The sequence below is a fragment of the Euprymna scolopes genome, chromosome 18 (genome assembly GCF_053919585.1).
Source record: "Euprymna scolopes isolate OS-2025 chromosome 18, ASM5391958v1, whole genome shotgun sequence".
Lineage (NCBI taxonomy): Eukaryota > Metazoa > Mollusca > Cephalopoda > Sepiida > Sepiolidae > Euprymna > Euprymna scolopes.
This window is the reverse complement of record NC_136499.1, coordinates 24789205-24802506: the sequence shown is the minus strand read 5'-3', so window position 1 is coordinate 24802506 and position 13302 is coordinate 24789205. Positions and strand designations below refer to the sequence as shown.

Below are 13302 nucleotides of genomic sequence, written 5' to 3'. Positions count from 1 at the left end.
AATAGGGCATACGAAAAAGAGCAAGAAAAAAGGATGTTGAAAAATAAAGGACTCTGCGAGTCATATTAAAAATGAAAAAAATAAAAAAAAGAAAGAAAAAGTAGCGAGGAGAAAATAATAATGAAAAAGAAAAGAAATATTCTTAAGATGCGTCCTCAATCTACACGATTAGTAATGAAACTACTATTTCAAACTTTAGAGTGACAGGCTAATGAAAATTTTAATTTCAAACTTAAGTGTGATAGACAGATAAAATTTTTATTTCAAACTTTAGAGTGATAGACAAATTAACTTTTTACAGACAAATGTTAGCGTGACAAACCAGAGAAAATTTTAAGTATTCTTTACATAAATTTTAAATTTTTATTATTAAGTATTATTTTAAACCTTAGTGTCACAGACCAATGAAAATTCTATTGACAAACCAAAGAAAACTCTATTACAAACTGAAGCTTTACAGACTAATTGACATTTTATTTCAAATTTCAGTGTGACAGACTAAAACGAATTCTATTTTAAAGTTAAGCGTGACTGACAAATCAAATTTTTTTTATTTCTTGACTGACAAACAAATATTAACCAATGAAAATTCTGTTAGAAACCCAAGCGTGACAAATCAATCTTTTTTTTCAAACGAAACATATACGAACTAATAAAGAATTTATTACAAACTTAAGCATGACAGACAAACAGAAATAATATTAAAACTAAAACGTGACAGACCATTGGAAATTGTATTTCAAACTTAAGCGTGATAGACCAATGAAAATAATATTACAATCTGAAGCATGACAGACCAATCAAAATTCTATTAAAATTAAAGTGTGATAAACCTATGAAAATTCTATTAAAATTGAAGTATGACAGACTAATGGAAATTCTATTAAAATTACGATGTGACAGACCAATGAAAATTATATTACTAACTTAAGCGTGACAAACCAATGAAATTTCTTTTAAAATTGATGTTAAACCAGGCCAATAAGAATTATATTAAAATGATATTACAAACTCAAGTGTGACAGACCAATGAAAATTAAAATTAAAGTTGAAGTATGACAAACTAATGAAAATTATATTACAAACTTAAGCGTGACAGATGAATTAAAATTATATCATGAACTGGAGCGTGACAGAAAAATAGAAATTATATTACAATCTAAAGCGTGACATACCAATGAAGATAATGTTATAAACATAAGCTTCACCCGCCAATTAAAATTATATTTCAAACTTAATTAATGAAAATTATACCACAAATTGGAGAGTGAAAAACAAACAGACCAATTAGAATTCTATTAAAATTGAAGAGTAATAGACTACTGAAAATTATATTATAAACTAGAGTGTGACAGATTACATACCGAATCGAGAAAGACCAGTGAACATTATATTAATATATTATTTATAAAAAATTAATATTTTATAATATATTATTACACGTTGACGCTCCTCCAACAGAAATTTTGCAAATGTGTATTTCAGCGGCTTAAATTCAAGTTTTACACGCGTGGGTGCTCAATTTACGTAAAATTCTTCATATCTTGGAAACTACTCGTTTGCTGGGATTTTAAACGTTATTTTCGTTTTCAACATCCTCAAAAACTTATAAATGTTTTAATTTTCCAAGTTTTCTTTCTATAGTGTGGAAAGTCGATTGTCTGCCCCCTTGCCGATCTTATATTTCCCAATAGATGTCGCTAGCAGTGCATCATTCAAAAACAAGATGGTGGGAAGTTTTTCTTCGATAAAATTTCTCATAATATTTGATTTTCTTAAATAAAAAAAAAACTACTTGATCGATTTACGTGATTTTTGGAATATGACATTTTCATGCAGTGACAAGTACGTACATTATAAAGATTTTTTTCAGATTTTTATAGTAAAAAAGATTACTAGTGGCCCATTTATAGAAAATTATTATTGAAACTGACAGTGTGACAGACCAATTAAAAGTATATTACAAACTTAATCTTAACTGACAAACATAAAAAATATTTTAAACTTAAGCATGACAGACCAATAAAAATTATATTACAAATTGGGGCGTGAAAGTCAAACAAAAATGCTATTACAATTTAAAGTGTGACAGACCAATAAAAATTCTATTAAAGTGTGACAGACCAATAAAATTCTATGAAAATCAAAGTGTGACAGGCCAATAAAAAGTCTATTAAAATTAGAGCATGATGGACTAATGAAAATTATATTAACAACTTAAGCGTGACAGACAAATAAAATTTCTATAAAAATTGAAGTGCGACGGACCAATGAAAGTTCTATTAAAATTAGAGCGTCACAGACCAATGAAAATTGTATTTCAAGCATAAGCGTGACAGACACATGAAACGTATATTAAAACTTAAGCTTAACCAACAAATAAAAAATTATTATAAACTGGAGCATGACAGACAAACAGAAATGATATTACAATCTGAAGCATGAGAGACCAATGAAAATTATATAAAAACTTAAGCGTGACAGATCAATCAAATTTTTATTAAAATTTAAGTGCGGCAGATGAATAAAATTTCTATTAAAATTGAAGTGTTACATACAAACCAATGAAAATTATATTACAAACTTAAGCGTGACAGACTTATGAAAATTATATTACCAATTGAAGCGTGACAGACCAGTGAAAATTCTATCACAAATTGGAGTGTAACAAAACAATGGAAATTCTATCTTAAACTTAAGCTTAACCGACCAATGAAAATTGTATTTCAAAGTTATGAAAAATTATAAAAATTTATTTCAAACTGGAGCGTGACAGACAAACATAAACTATATTACAATCTGAAGCGTGACAAACTAATAAAAACTGTATTACAAATTTAAGCGTGACAGACCAATATAAAATCGTGTAAAATTGAATTCGTACAGGCAAATAGACACTTTTATCAAAATTGAAGCGTGACAGACCAATGAAAATTCTGTTAGAAATTGAAGTGTGAAGTGTGAAATTATATTACAAATCGGAGTGTGACAGGACAATAAAAATTCTACTTCAAATTTAAGCGTCGCAAACCAACGGACAGAACATTTTGTAAAATACGTGGACGTATCTAAAAATACTAAATCTAAAAAAAAAATGTTTTACAAATGGAGAAGAGATGGGTGGTGTCGTGCGCGCAGAAGAATGGTTCTCGGTTATGAAAGTCTGAAAAATGGCTTCTTCCGCTGTGCAAGTCGTCGTAACATTTTAAACAAAGTCAAAGGAATTTACACACATGTATATGTGTGTGTGTGTGTGTGTGTGTGTGTGTGTGTGTGTGTCTGTCTGTCTGTCTGTCTGTCTGTCTGTTATTTAATGCATCAACGATTGTGTTGTTGTCAGTGACAGTGAGAGGGGGTGTTAAGAGAGGGATGATGGACGAAAAACCCCGATAATCGTCGTCCTCCTGCGTCGCAGACCTTTCTCCACACCCCCATACATCCTCCTACCCGTCGTTACAGACATGTCGCCTCCTCTGTTTCTTCAACGATAGCTGACGAAGTCAATATAGCAAATTCTGAAAACATTCTGTGTAGGACCCAAGTCATAAAATAACCACCGCTGGATTCTTTGCTACTCACAGACGACTCAAGAGGTTGTTGTCTTTAGGAACTTAGCAAGTAGAACCATGTGGAAATTCCACGGTTTTTTCTACAACAATTCGTACAAGAAACCTTCTCAATCACTAAAAGTCATGCCTAATGATACATTACCTGAAAGTAGTTCGTTCAAATTCATCAGCTTAACGTTCATGGGGACCATGAGTTGAAAAAAAATACATTGAGTACATTGCCAAGGCTGCTGCAAAGAAGGTGGGCTCTCTCTACCGTGCTAGAAAGTTACTTACCCCTCAGAGTATCCTGTACCTTTACAAGGCCATCATTTGCCCATGTATGGAGCATTGTTGCCACATTTGGGTTGGTGCATCTGCTACTAGTTTCTCCCTCTTAGACAAGGTTCAAAAGAGAACCGCCAACCTAATAGGTCCCGCACTATCTGCTAGGCTTCAACTACTGTCCCATCGACGAAATGTTGCATCCATCTGCCTGTTTTACAAGTACTTAAATGGTAGATGTTCCGACGAACTAGAAGCTTGTATACCCCCTCGACATAAAAACTCCCGACAAACTCGACAAGCAGCAAAATCTCACCCCTACACAGTAGAAATCCCTGGATGTACTCTAAATGTTCTACTCTAGGACTGGTAGACTTTGGAATACCCTTTCGGGTTCCTGTTTCCCCGACTGTACTGACATGCAGACGTTCAAGTGTAATGTAAATTGATATCATGTTGCTCAGCTCCCAACATAGTATCTCTATAAATTATGCCTCAGATTGCAGTCCTCTACATCAAAGTGGCACTGTGTCTTGTTTGGGGTGAATATGCAATGAAAAAAATTTTTTTTTTTATTGCTGTTGATAGTAATATTGCTTTTGAAATAGTAATTGCCTATTAGGGTCAATAGCGTATTATTTGGATTATTCGGACAGATACCCGAGTGCAATTCGCCCCAGATTGTTGGTGTGGAGCTCACGCTGAGTTTTTAACTGAGCACCAAAATCAACAGTTTCTCAACTAGGAGACACTAGGGAGTACAAATTAAATAGTCGGCGGTAAATAATTGAAGTGTCTGATAATTTAAAAAATAATTATTTTTCAGGTAAAAAATACAAATTGACTTCAAAATTTTCTATTTGAGATCTTAATTTATATTATATTTCTTAGATACTGGCCTGTGTGCCCGGCGTTGCCTGGGTATTTGGAGTTGTGTGTTTTGAGCAAAAAAAAACAAAAAAAAACTGACGTCTTTGCTGTTGCACCCATCGCCAAACCGGAAGTGACAAAGGTTTAAATTAAGGCTAAACAATCGAAAAGAGGGAATGACTTTCGAAAATATCGTCGAAAAAAGCAACACCTCTCTGTAGAAATATGCCCAATTGAGGGTGAAGGAATTAATGTTTTTGGCCAATTTTTCGATATTTGTCGTCCAAAGGGTCGAGCTTCCAAACAATATCGATCTCGTGAAAATCCATCGCCTCTGTCGAAAGTTTTGGGCATATATACATACATACATACATTTAAACAGACAGGTGTAATTTATATTATAGATGACACAATTTAAAAAGAAATAATTATTTTTTAAATTATCAGATACTTCAATTATTTTTCTGATAGATATAATACTATTTTATACAAAACCTAAAGTCCTAAACAATACAAAGGTTCTTTTTAACTTTCTTGTTTTTCTGTCATTTTATGATGACTATGAATTTTTATTTTTATTTATTTATTTATTTATTTATTTATTTGCATGGGAGTAGTGGGTAAAGGGAGAAAGACATAAAGCCAAGGTATCACTGATGGCGGGTGTAGACCATTCCCATAACGGTCTTTTTTCCTTGGACCACCTTCTCATGCTTTGCCTTCTTTGAAAATCCGGGGAATGCCGACAAGATCATCCAGCCACTTTTTTCGGGCCAGAGTGCTCTTCTCGGGGGAGCCGATTTCTCAATCTCACTTTCCGAGCCTGGTGTCACACTTTTCACGGCGGAAGAGAATTAAATACTCGAGTTCAACAGAAAAATTCCTGAGTTCGACGCGATACACCCGAAGAAAGCCAGAGGTTACATCGACCGAAACGTTGTGTGAATAACAGTTGTGATGGGAACAATAGTCCAAATAATCCAAATTATCAATCTCCATTTAAAGTTTCAGAAACAAGGTCAATATTAATGAGGAAAACAAAAAACACCCTTTTTTTTATTTGTTCTTCGTATGTTTATTGGTTTATTTTTCATGTAAATAAATATTTGTTTTTAAATTTAACTTTGTTTCTTCGGGTAGTCTGTTGCTTATGAGTTTTGTTTTTTACTTTTATTAGATGTTTCAAGAAGAGGACCCTCTTCCCGTCGTGTTCTGTTATTAATATGGGGCCCAGAGACCTACGAGCCAATTCCGGATTTTCATTATTGTTTTTTATTATCATTGTCACGTGCGTGCTTGCCGTAATCTAAACGAAGGCTGACCGTGACACTTTCAACCAATCAAAGCGAAAGAAATATTCATTTCCAAAATCTTGCGCGTAGTATAATATATATATATATATATATATATATATATATATATATATATATATATATATATATATATATATATATATATATATATATAGCGATATTCTCTCTCGTTTTTCTTCCGCTTCTTTCAGAGACAAACACACGTGTGTACTCTGAAGCCTATACACATCTATGAAAGTTCATAGACATACACACTTTTTTACTAAAACGCACGATAATGCGCAAGGACATATGTTCGTCCCTATTCATTTGTATACACAAAACACGCCTATTCTCAACATAATTACACAGACTCTTCCCAGATGGTATTTTCACTCAAGTTATCTTCCCATTGTAAATTATAGGTGTCGCTAGTGTTAGTGACTGTAAACAACAGATTCATTCTCTTACTTCTATCCGGCCTGTCTTCGATAGAACTCACCACAGGCTCTCTCACTTTTTCATCCAGGACTGAGGGCAAAAACATCAGTCAGGTGGTCTTTCTCTGCCATTCAGTCTGGTTGCTTTGAGGCGCACTTCTCCACCGCGTGCTGCCCCATATAATACGGTATGGAAGATGTCTCCTCTCTGCTGGCACACACACACACACACACACACACACACACACACACACACACACACACACACACACACACACACATCTGCTCAGTCTTTGTTCAACACATTTTTGTCAACACAATTTCATACCATAGGAGAAGACTTTTTGGCCTTCGGATCAAGATCAATTTCTTGTTCTCTGTCAGTGAAGGAGAAATCCTTCACGACTGAGACAATTTGAACTTTTTGTTCCTTTTTTCCATTTTAAAAAACGACCCTGATGTCTAATTCTGTCCGGTGGGGAGGCAAAGTAAATAGGAACACAATTTCATACCAAACAACAAGTGCATACTCCTCACAAACTCGTTTCACACGGTACGTAAACGTCCTCTCTCTCTCTCTCTCTCTCTCTCTCTCTCTCTCTCTCTCTCTCTCTCTCTCTATCTATCTATCTCTGTGGCCACTCGAGGATAAGGGTTAATGAGTAGTCAATGGGACAATATCATAGTAATCGTTAATAGTGGAAATTTGGTAAATTGGATTACTTCAAGAGATGGCTCATCAAGAACTTATTTACGTTGGACTTGAAAACAACCACATTGTAGTTAGTTGAAAAGCAGGCAGATGGAAAAGAGTTCCACAGACATGCAGTTCTAAGAAAGAAGCTTTGTTCATGGAATATACGTGTAAGTTTATGCACAGATAAAGAGTGGGGGATTATTGATAGTGTTTTCAGCTAGACGAGTGTTTTTTGTGAAAGTTTGGCGAAGGGGAACCATAGATTTAAGCTCAGGCGAGCACTTGCCATGAAAATAAAAAGCAGAGACAGGCTCGCAATGTCTCTTCTGTGAGAAAGAGGCTGCAGGAAAAAGAAAAGGGCATTCCCCACTAGGCTATGAAGTCTATTTTAAACGCTGTCAAGGCAGGATAAGGTTTGGCTGATATGTACTTCCTACTCCTTCTATTTTCTATAGGGTAACGCACATTTTTCTTTTGTGAATGTGTTGAGGTAATAGTTAAGCTTATCGTAACATGTGCTTTTCTATTAACAATAATTTTATTTCATTTTTCTTATGCATTGTTATACTAAAATGAAGTTTATTCGGTGTATACGATTGTTTGCTATTTCACTTCTGCAATTTAATAGGTTTCTAGGGTCTTTAACTTTGGAATTTCGACTTTTTTTATTTATACATAATCTACTCGGGTCGTTTAAATTTGTACATATACTGACCTGTTGTATTATTTTCCTCTCAACAATTGGCACGTGCCTTTCTTTGAGCTTCTAGTAATAGGTCACTAGTGTTGTTTTTTCTGCATTTTTTTTGTCGTCGTTGGTATAAAATGCGTTTTATGATCGTAATATCTCGTTTTAAAATCTAAGGCGGTTATACCTACTTAATACTTCTTGTTATTCCAGATATCTTTGAAAAATATTGTGGCTTGCTAAACAATACTTTTGTGGTGGACAAAGTGCACGAGTTCTTCAGTTACAACTTTTGTCTTCATTATTAATTTTCTTATTTCTATTTAATAGAGTTTAGGTTATTACTATTTCTACTCGTTATATATTTGTTTTATTGTTGCTATGCTGATCACTTTTTATACATTTTATTATTATTTTCTCTACTGCACTCATTTATTATATATATATATATATATATATATATATATATATATATATATATATAGTAAGTTATAAAATATATATGGCGATTAAGCTACACTTAAGCCCTTAGAGTCCTAGAGTGGATGAAACGTGGAATATTCAGTGTAGCTTAATCGCCATATATATTTTATAACTTACTAACTAGATTTACCTACGTATTGAGCACTTTTGAAGTAAATACTTAAATTTTACGCATAAATTTATACTTTCGTATATTAATCTTATGTGAGCAAATCAAGTAGTTATATATATATATATATATATATATATATATATATATATATATATATATATATATATATTGTCTGTGTGCGAGTCCGTTTTCTATGGACTATGAAATATTTTAATCGATGGTGAGAAAATGTCACACAGATGTACTTTATGCGTCTGGTTCTACGAGGGGAGTGTTGAATGCCTCCGTCAATTATCGAAAATTGATAATCGAAAAAATCCAGTTAAAGAAAGAACAGTCCGATTTTAATCAAAACATAACAAGTGCATTTGAGAAGTTTTATCATTGTACAAGTAGAAGAGTCTGGCATTTAAAATCAACAGTAGGCTTTTTGATAAAACAGGGGTGCATTCGAAACGAATGTTTTTATTTAGAGCACAATTGAATCATGAAACTTGCATTTTAAACTTTAATTGAAACCATTATATAAAATAGTTTAAAAAAAATGAACAGTAGGTTCTCTACAGTGCAATGTAGACTACAACGCATTGTGGACGCCTCATATATAACTCAAATCACGTCCTTTTATCAAAATCTCCATCTTTGTTTTACAATCAATAACCCACAACAACAAGCAAGGGAGATCACTCTAATAACAGAACTCTTTTTATATACAAAGGGAGAAAACAACATAGTTGACGAGATGTGAAAGCAGCTGAAGGGAGGCAGAGAGATTAGAAAAGAGAAGCTTCAATTAGACGAGAGACTGCTGTCGTTAACCACAAATTGGGCGAAGAGAAGGCATACTGATATACGCTTTGTCCGAACGATTAGGAAAAATGTAAGAATTTGGTTGTTTTTTATGTGTGCAATATGTTTAGTTCTCCAGTTCAACCCTACAGGAGTCAACAACTGTTATAAACGAATTAATCCAAATAAGGCGTGTGTATACAATTGGAATATTCGACATACTATTTCATACGTTTATGCGGCGATCATGTGTCGAAGTATCATGGCCAATCAGACGCCCGTAGTATTGAATATGCGTTTTCTTTCCAACACATGGAGATCTGAAGTAAACATGAAAATAACAGAAGATGAAGAAACGGTAATAATAGAGAGACAATTTCATTTACATATATACATACATACATTTTCACAGAGAAGGTTTATCAAAGACAGGCATAAGTAGGACATAATAAAACATGAAACATGTAAATTTCAGATTTAATCACTAACAAAAGATTTCATGTTAAAAATCTCTACATACAATCGAAATAAACATGAACTGCCAGGGTAAACACATTAGAGAAAATGCATCGGGTTATATAAAGTAAACACGACTTGCTATGTAGTTCATGTACTATTCTCGATATAAACGTAGAAAAGGATGAGATGCAGAGATGGCTTAAAGGGTCGTAGTTGTATGTCTATCTATGAACGATAGTTGCCATCCATAAATAGGGCATCTGACTACAAACGTACCAGAGTCGTGAAAACTATGTCAAAATGTAAAATGAAGTAGAACGCGTCTACGAGGGGTGTGCAATAAGTAATGTCCCTGACCCACTTCCAGTTGTCTGATCTAGCTGAAATTTTGCATGTGCAATGATTTATATCTCTACGGGTTATGTAGCAAATTACAGCTCTGAACTAAGTGTGGTTTCTGTTTTACAGGTGTTTGAACTGAGTAAGATGTGAAATGGAGCCTGTTGAATGTCGAGCAGTGATCCAGTTTTTGCATTTGAAAGGACGCACACCACAGGAGACTTTTGATGAAAGGAAAGAAACTTATGGTGATAATGCACCATCATATGACCTTGTAAAACGCTGGCATCGTGAATTCAAACGTGGCCGGAAGTCTGTGGAAACAGCTCCCAGACCTGGTCGCCCCCTTCTGCCATTGATGAGGCATCTGTCCGTCAAGTTGAGGCTGCCATTTTGGAAGCTCGGCGCATGACTATTCACCAAATAGCCCAAGATGTTAAGATTAGTACAGGGTCTGTGGAAACTATCGTTCATGACCGTTTGCATATGCATAAGGTGTCTGCCAGATGGATTCCCAGGTTGCTCACACCATTCCAGAAGCGAGAACACATCAAGTGCTCGAGGATTAATTTGGAGATGTGCCAAGAAGATGAGTCAAAGTTTTTCATAAGACTGATTACACAGGATGAAACTTGGGTCCATCACTATGATCCAGAGACTAAAGCCCAGTCAATGCAGTGGAAGCACTTGGACTCACCACCTCCAAAGAAGGCAAGGGTGCAGCCCTCCGTTGGCAAGGTCATGCTCACAGTCTTCTGGGACCAGGACAGAGTAGTAATGACAGATTTCCTGGCAAAGGGTACCACAATTACAGGAGCCTATTATGCTTCACTTTTGAGGAAATTAAGGAAAGCTATCAAAATCAAGAGGCGGGGCAAGATCAGCAAAGGTACCCTCCTCCTGCAGGACAACGCTCCGGTCCACAACTCGCATGTCGTCAGATCAGAAGCATGGGCGTGTGGTTATGAAATCCTTCCCCATCCTCCTTACTCTCCTGATCTTGCACCCTCTGACTTTCACCTCTTCCCAGCCATGAAGTTGTTTTTGAAAGGAAAGCGTTTCCCAGATGATGCAGCCTTGATTTCTGAAGTCACGTTGTGGTTGGAGGACCAACCTAGGGTGTTCTACAAAAACGATCTCCAGAGCTGCATCAAACGATGGGAGAAATGCATAACTCTGGGTGGTTCCTATGTAGAGAAAGACTAATAACTGTGCCAAGTTTCGTTGCTCTACTGCCATGGGAAGTTGGTCAGGGGCGTTACTTGGCACGCCCCTCGTACCCTGGAAGTTATTTATCTTATTCTTTCCATGGCGAGATGGTGTGACGGAAAGTGAGATTTGATAAGCTTAGAGGAAGAGCACTCTGTCCTGCAAAAATGCTTTGGCAACCTCGTCAATATTCTTCAGGCAATTGGCAATAAACTAATTTATTCTCAAAGGGAGACTGCAAAACCTGGGAGTATGGACCTCATAGAACTGCACAGAAACAGCAACATATTGCAGTCACCAGGGAAAAGGGCATTTCAAAAATGACATAAACTCAGATGGTTTTGGTGCAGGCAGAATCGCAGTTTCAAATCTTGTATTACGTATGTATAACTCTTTTTGTACTTAAATAACGAGCAGTTAATTTCATTGTTGCCAAAGAATGTAACTTTAATATAGCCCAAGAATCGTAATCCTGGTTATACCGAGCCAAACGCGTGCATTTAATCCGCGCGTTTTGTGATTAAATTTCTATTCCAAAATTAAGACAGACAAACAGATATAGCCTCTTATAGATAGATGGGTGTATCTAAAATATATTTCAAACTTGAGTGTGACAGATTGGCGTACGTGTTATTTCAAACTTAAACTTGACAGATCAAGGAAAATGCTATTTAAAACTTAGGAAGGTGAACCGAAAAACAGAGCCTTTTACAGAGGTACTTGGACGCATCTCCACTTAAACAACAATAATGAATTATTAATAAAATGCGCTAAGTGGCGCAAATGCTATTTGAAACTGAAACGTGACAGAGTGGCCGACCGATCCACCGGAAGTGGGTGTTATCAAAATGCGAGAACGTATCTAAAAAAAAAATAATAACTTCTCTTCACATACATTCCCAGGTTTGACCTTTGCCCTTCTTTCCCCCGCCTCCCTCTTCGTTAATCTAGACTTTGCAGATTGCACCGTCTGCAAGACAATCGCCTACTGTTCGCCGGCCTTTTACAAAGAAGTGTTTGGAGAAGAACGAACAGTTGTTTGCAATCAAATAATGTCAGCTTTTAGGTTGGCACACCCTTTTCGTTTTTTTTTTTTTTTTTCTGCAAGGATGGATGCAAACATGTAGTCGATATTATAATTATAATTATAATAATGAGATGCGTGCGCGTGCGCTTATATGCGTTATTCTGTCTGTCTGTGTGACAATAAAAAGCGAGTGGGACTAGAACTGGAATAGAGGTTTAAAAAAAAAGAGAGAGACAAAGAATTCATCCTAAGTGGGTTGAATCGGATTCCTCTGAAGGAGGAAGAGTCATGAGAATATTAAATTCAAAAGCGGTCCCCAGTCGTATGTATATCCTGGACAGGGGAGATGACGATGTTAGGTTTTGCAGTTCTCGTAGGGAGATACCGAGGCCCTCCTAGATACAGCGCCTGGTATTCCTAAATTGTCACGCTTCTGGTACTCATCAGGTTTAACGTTGCTTAACTTCGGTGATCTAACGAGAACCTATGTGTCAAAGGGACCATGCCGTATTGGAAATGGAGGTAGGGGGCGTATTAATCACAAACATCACATCAGCGGAAGGTTGTGTGTTCAAGCGATATACATTTTTAGCAATACATTTTCATTTTCTATTCAATCACACGCGAAAATGTCACAGACAATATCCGAGAAGAAACCAGTGACGTAATTAGTGACGTAATTTGCACATTGCTTAAATGTGAAGCAATTTTTATTATAATATAAAAAAAATATTGCTTATATTTGTTACAATGCTTGGTTGGTTTGTTTGAAAGAATTAGCATGGATGACGAGATGAACACTTCTGGCCAACATGGGATCTTCCTTGCATGGGACTTGATACATCTGCTGGCTACTCTTTTAGATATCTTTATCTTGTAATGCAGTCATGACACTAAAAACGGTTTGTATTCGGGAAAATGATTCTTGCTCTTGTGTAACATATATGCTGACACATCTCGTCGTACAGTGTTTCACAAACTTCAGGATACCATGCAGCCCCTGAGCAGGGCAAAGATTTTTCACGGAACACTAACGAGATAATTTCTTAAATAAATATAGAAAA

General features: G+C 35.6%; 1 long non-coding RNA gene across 3 annotated transcripts in view; it reads right to left on the bottom strand.

The window, feature by feature from the left end:
* The window catches only part of LOC145297536 (uncharacterized), a 176097-nt gene that overhangs the window by 25516 nt on the left and 137279 nt on the right, over positions 1-13302 (bottom strand). Inside the window, exon 3 of one of the 3 annotated variants that reach the window (XR_013870260.1) lies at positions 9437-9524. The exons of the other annotated variants lie outside the window; for them this stretch is intronic. This is a non-coding gene — a long non-coding RNA (uncharacterized LOC145297536). The remainder of the gene's footprint in view (positions 1-9436; positions 9525-13302) is intronic. 3 annotated transcript variants of the gene reach the window in all.